This window comes from Manduca sexta, chromosome 10, assembly GCF_014839805.1.
Source record: "Manduca sexta isolate Smith_Timp_Sample1 chromosome 10, JHU_Msex_v1.0, whole genome shotgun sequence".
Taxonomy (NCBI): Eukaryota; Metazoa; Arthropoda; class Insecta; order Lepidoptera; family Sphingidae; genus Manduca; species Manduca sexta.
In genome coordinates, this window is record NC_051124.1 from 4089566 (window position 1) to 4096525 (window position 6960).

Sequence of the window (6960 nt, forward strand, 5' to 3'; positions counted from 1 at the left end):
AAATTCAATATTATTTCGCCTTAAATGTTATACATTAATAAAAGCGTAATTTAATATTGATTTTAATTTAGCAATTTAATAAAAGGCTTGTTATTGAAAAAAAAAACTACTTAACCGTGCTAGGAACCAAAAAAAAAGGTTCATGTAAATAAAAATAAAAAGTAGTAAGTATAAGTAAAAATTAATTAAAAAGAATATTCCTAAGAACTTTTGAGGAATCTTCTAAGCGACGGCTCTATATCCATCGGCGTGGCATACTGAGATTGAGGGTATCAATTGTCGCCTGTGAAATAAGCCTCCATACTCTGGAAAGATGTAATAAAAGTTCTTCTTCCGTGTTAAAATTTTGAGGAAAATCACTAAAAGCTCTTCTCCTGAGCAAATCCCACGCTTGCTCAATGGGATTGAGATCGACGGACTCAGCAGGCCACTATAATATGGTGAAATTGATCTCGCGGAACACATTCATCACCAGTCTTGCGGAGTGTGCACATGCATTATCATACACGAACATAAGATTTTGGTCGAGTTGCGGTCGATGAGGAATGACCATAAGGTGCACAATCTCGTCACGGTATTACTCCGCATTTAAATTGCCTCGTATCCACACAAAATCTGTTCTTCCGCCTAGGCGAATTCCAGCCCATACCATTATCATTCCGCCTTGATAAGATAATGATCTGCCTCAGGATTCTGGAGTCGACTCTAGCGACCAGGAACTCACCAAACACGCAGTCTTCTTGAATCTGGATAAGATTCGAATTGAGACTCATCCGAAAACAAAACACGTGTAGGTACACTGATTGTTGGTCCACTACAAAAGTGTGCTAGCTTACAATAAAAGGAGCCCTCGATTTCCACGTCGCAGAGCTGGAACTCTTAGTGATATACGAGCGTCAAGATTGACTTCATATAACCAATTTCTGGCAGTTTGGTCACTGATAACCACTTGGTGCTGGGATTGGAGTCTTCCTACCATCTGGCGAGCTGTAATCTGGGGCTGCCTCCTGGCAGCGACTGGCAGAAAACGGTAGAGACCCTGTATCTTCCTCGGTAACGTTTGGCCACATCTTCTGTAGGGCCTTAGCGTGCTCACAATCGGAAAGCTACGCTTCGTTGCGTGTTAACAGCCTCCGAGACTTCGCGTTGACTGCGCCCAGCTTTCAACATAACCACAGCCCTAAGCATCTCTTCCCGTATTAAATGACGACGCGACGTAACGCCCAAGGATCACAAAAAATACAAGGAATAACGATTTTTGATTTTCACAAGAAAAAAATTGGAATAGAAAATAGGCTAAGTACTTTCCAGGGACTCAACCTAGTTTATGAGTTTATCGCGTTCAGTCAAGCAAACAGATGTGGCTGGGGTCTTTGTTTTATAGTAAGTAAGTACTTATATTTATTTATTTTTTTAAAAAAGGATCCATAGCGTCATACATATATTTTTTTTTTTATTTGTTTATTTACATCAACACACAGCCATTACAGGTTACACTTGTCATTATTCTGAGGGTTACACCTAATTCGACTGGCGGAACTATAATAACATAATAACTTGCAACTATATTCTATAACTAAGTATTTATAAAAATAAATTATCTAACAACAAAATTAAATTAAATTAAAGCTAAGAATAACAAATTACATGCAACAAATATGTGTGAGCTCACTCCAGTTACATTGCAAAACATCTGCTTTGACATGCACCTCGTTTATATTAGTAATGGCTCGGGTGAGAGGCGCCTTGGCCAAGAGGTTGGTCCTGGCCGTCGGCACCGCCATTAGTGGTGGGCGGCGGCGCCTCCACACGTAACGTTCCGGCACGTTCAGGCACAGGCGGCGCAGAACCCCCGGGTTGTGATCGACACCACGCAACAGCTTCACTAGGTACGACGCGAGGGCGAACTCGCGCCGCACCCTGAGCTCGTTATACCCGACCATACCCAGTACAAACAATGTGGGGTACATCAGCGGATATAGCGGATATACCCCATAAAGTTACAAGTACAGGTGCCTCGTGAATTTGTTCTGGACTCATTCTAACATGGCCACGTACTTTACCTCGTGCGGGGACCATATGACTCCGCTATGTTCTAAGTGGCTCCGGACCAGAGCGTCATATAGCACCCTAACGGTAGTAATATTAGTAAAGTGTTTGGATTGTCTTAACACAAAACCAAGATTCCGATATGCTTTCTTGCATATATTGGTAATATGACCACGAAATGTTAAGTCAGGAGTGAGAACCACCCCCAAATCACACACCTGTGACACCCGTTGCATCGGAGTTGCATCTACTTTATACTCACAGCACAGCGGTGTTCGACTACGAGTAAAAGTTAACACCGAACACTTGGCAACATTGAAGAGTAGGTGGTTCTCATAGCTCCACTCCACTGCTCTATTTATGTCGGCTTGTAAGAGAGCACTGTCGGTTCTTTCCCTGACTTCAAGCAGCAGTTTGAGATCATCTGCGAACAACAAACATGTGCAGTGCTTGACGACTTTCGGTAAATCGTTAATCATTATAATGAATTCCAGTGGTCCCAGATTGCTACCTTAGCTTACACCAGACCTGGTGTAATACGGTTCAGACTCGCATCCATTGTAATCGACATATTGTTGCCGGTCTTTCATATAGCTAGCAAAAAAAATTAGTAGGTGTGGTGTACATCCAATCTTTGCCAGTTTTTTTAGTAAGATATCATTGTCGACGGTATCAAATGCCTTTTTAAAATCAAAATACGCAGCGTCTACCTGCAGTCCAGCATCGACTGCTGGTACAACTTGCGCCATAAAATTGAGCAGATTCGTGGCAGTACTACGCCCTGGCCGGAATCCATGTTGCGCGTCAGACAGCTGTGCTCGCACCTGCTCCTGCACGCAGCGCTGAACGGCAGATTCGAAAACCTTAGCCGGTGTCGACAGCATAGCCACTGGTCTATAACCACTGACATCTGCTCTAGACAAACCCTTGGGGACCGGAATGACACGAGTGATCTTCCACTCGGCAGGGAACTTCGCTTGCTTTAAGCAGGTGTTAAAGATGTAGTGGAGTGGTTCTACCAGCACCCTAGCACAGTCTCTAAATAAAAATGCAGGTATTCCATCGGGGCCCGCTGATCGTTTGGGCTTCAAATTTTCAAGCGCTTTCTTAACGTCCTGAAGGCTCAGAGCCCCCAGATGAACGTATGAGCTGGATACATCAGTCTCACCAGCCACCGCTTCGCTGACATCCAGCTTTGGTGGTACCTTGGAGTACACGGACTCAAAGAAATGCGCGAACTCCCTAGCACACTCATCATTCAATAAATATTGACCACCTGCCATGATTCGTTGCCTTTTTAAACTATTTCTGTTTGATTTAATGTAATGCCAAAAGGATTTTGGGTCTTTAGCAAACTGAATCTGAATATTTTCTATGTTATTTGTGAGCTTCTTCTATTGACTTTTTATCCGGGTTCTACATTTAGCAAATTCATGGTAATCACTACTTAATTTTGATATTTTATAAGTTTTATGAAGGCTATCGAGTATATATTTATTTATTTAACTTATAATAATTATAGGGGGTGTAAGGGTAACAATTATAATAATTAATATGTAATAAAGTCGGCAAAAGCACCCGGAACGAGCCCACGGGTCACGCTCGCGCACGCGTCCTCCCTTAGATACAGCCGGCTCGGCACTGTGGGAGCGCAGGACGTCGTCGCGGACGCAGCCCGTAGGCGCGGTGCGGTAAAGGGGTTCGCGGGGCCGACGAGCTCGGTGCCGAAACAATGGGCGAAGTTATAGGGCACGCTATAACCTCCCCCTCCAGGTCACAATCCCGCCCCGGGTGTGACCTGGCCGGTCTTCCCCTACGCACCCTTTGTACGACAGATCTCGTACCTTGATACGGAGTAAGAGCGCTGGCATGGTATTTGCCGATTACTTGTCCGCGACTATCTTTAATCACGTAAGACGAAGGACTCGCCACCTCTGACACGACATACGGACCACTCCGTCGAGGTGCGAATTTCGCGGTAAAGCCCCTACTAGCGTTGCTGAGGACGTGGGTATCCACCAGGACTAGGTCTCCTATGTTAATATCAGGAGCAGGTCGTCGATGTTTGTCAGCTGCTTCCTTGCGGATATCCTGTTGTTCCTCCACTCGATACTTCACACGTTGAAGTACGTGACCGAAACTACGTAAGTACGGCGTAATTTGCGGTACATAATTTTCTTGGGACACAATGGTCCTCATATCATGGTCCACGTCGATAGGCGATCGTAAATTGCGAGCAAACATTAAATATGCTGCTGTCTCTCCTGTACCACTATTATAGGCAGTGTTGAGAGCGAAACGGGTTTGTGAGAGCATTTCTGGCCACTTGCGATGCTCTGGTCCCAACAACAGTGACAGCCTCTGCTTCAGGTCGCGGTTTTTCCTTTCGGCTGGATTCGCCTCCGGGTGATATGCTGGTACTAGGCTTTGTTTGACGCCCATGGCGTACATGGCCTTTTGCATCACAGCGGACACAAATTGCGATCCGTTATCGGACACAACTCGCCGTGGCACTCCATATCTCATAAAACCTCTTCGATGAGAATTTTCGCGCAATTTTCTGCGGTAGCCTCAACTAATGCAAATAACTCCACCCATCTAGTGGCGGTGTCTTCGACGAGAAAAATCCACCGTTCTCCTTTATCACCCTCGGGAAGGGGTCCAAATAAATCCATCGCAAGGACTTCAAATCTTTGGTGCGGTACGGGTGTTTGTAAGAGTCCTGCCGGCTTCAGATTGGATGGTTTAAATTTAGAGCAAGCTTCACACTTCTTAACGTAGTTGGTCACATACGAGCGCATACCACGGAAATAATATCGCTCCATCAACTTGCGTAAGGTACGCTCTACACCTAAGTGTCCAGCAGTTGGAGCATCATGCAGTTGCTTCAACACATCTTCTTGCCAGGATTCAGGTAAGACCAATAACGGCTCTTCAGCTTCTCCATCAGGATCACACCGATACAGCACACCTTGCGACATATAGTAACCTCGATCAGCCCATCGCGACGCGCATTCATCATTATCAGCTTCGAAGTCATCTATAATCTTCTTACATTCGGGATCAGCAAGCTGAGCAGCGCGGACCTCCTCAGGTCCTTTACGAGGTAAGTCTAATACTATAGAAAAATTGAGCATTCCTGTTCATCTGTTAACGCGACTCCAGCAGGTCTACTCAGCGTGTCAGCTACTACATTAGCTTTTCCAGGACAATACTGAATATCTAAATTGTGACCTTGAATCTTCATGGCCCATCGAGCCAGTCGTCCACTAGGATTCTTCAGCGACATCAACCACTTCAGTGGCTGATGATCCGTAGCGACGCGTACCTCGGCGCCTTCGATATAGCTACGGAATTTTTCCAACGCCCACACTACAGCTAGAGCTTCACGCTCGGTGGTGTTGTAATTGCGTTCAGCTGACGTTAGTAGCCTACTCGCGTACTCAATGGGTCTCTCTTCTTTTGCCTCCGATCCTTGCATCAAAACAGCACCCAAAGCATATGCGCTTGCATCAGTACGTAGCACAAACGGCTCTTCAAAATTAGGTTGCCTAAGGATAGGGAGCAGACGAAAGCTTTTCTTTGAGTAGTTCGAACGACTGCATTTGATCCGTCTCCCAAGTCCATTTACGGTTTCTTCTTGGTGAGTTCTGTTAAAGGGCGGGCTATGCCCGAAAAATCAGGAATAAATTTCCTAAACCAAGAACATGTCTGGAGAAAAGTCCGGAGTTCCTTCAATGATGATGGCGTCTTCATCTCCATCACCGCTCGAACTTTCTCAGGATCTGGTTCAATTCCTGATGGCGAAATGACATGGCCTAAGTATGTCAGGCGACTTCTTCCGAATACGCATTTTTCGCGATTGGCCCTAAGGCCGAATAACCTCAGACGATCAAATACCTGTTGTAAATCTTTCATGTGAGTCTCAAAATTTTCAGAAATAATTAAAATGTCATCGAGGTAACATATCACAGTAATATCTCTGAGGCCAGAGCGAAAACGATCGATCAGTCTTTGAAACGTCGACGGGGAATTCCGAAGCCCGAATGGCATGCGTCGAAAACGAAATGACCCAAACGGGGACACGAAAGCTGTCTTGTCGCGGTCCTCAGGTGCTACCTCAATCTGCCAATATCCAGATCTCAAGTCAATACTTGACATCACACTGTCTCTCTTTGTGGACAACAAAAGCTCGTCAATTCGAGGCAAAGGGTATTTGTCGGCACGTGTGATTCGATTAAGACTCCTATAGTCCACACAGAACCGTACAGTACCATTTTTCTTAGGCACCAACACAACTGGTGACGTCCACTCAGAGTCTGATTCTTCTATCACTCCTTCTTCTAACATCTTGTCTATCTCTTTCCTCATGATTTCTTTCTTGGAAGGTGTTACACGGTATGGCGGGACGGAAATCGGTAGGTGATTGCCAGTATCAATCCTGTGGATTGCAAAAGTGGTAGCGGCTCCCCCTCGCTCAAAGATATCCTTGTTATCTTCTAGAAGAGTCGAGAGCTCTATACGCTCATGAGGTTTCAATAGCGTTCCCTCATCCTCACGCAACAAGTCCACGGCCGAACAAACGAGGCGGGTCGCCTGATCCTCGTACTCCAGTACAAAAGTACCAGACCTATCGCGTATTGACCAACGATCTCTAGCAAAGTCAAATACCATACCAGCGTCCCTTATAAAATCAATACCTAACAACGACTCTGTTGCACCGGGCAACACCACGAACTGCGTCGGCACCACTACTCCCTGTACCGTTACATCAACTAACGCAGTTTCAACAATATTACTACTCGTCACACCGTTAGCAAATTTAAAGTTATAATGCACTTTAACAAATTTATGATTACACTTTTCTAAAAACGCTCTTAAGCTAACACTCGCGATAACTTTGCACCAGTA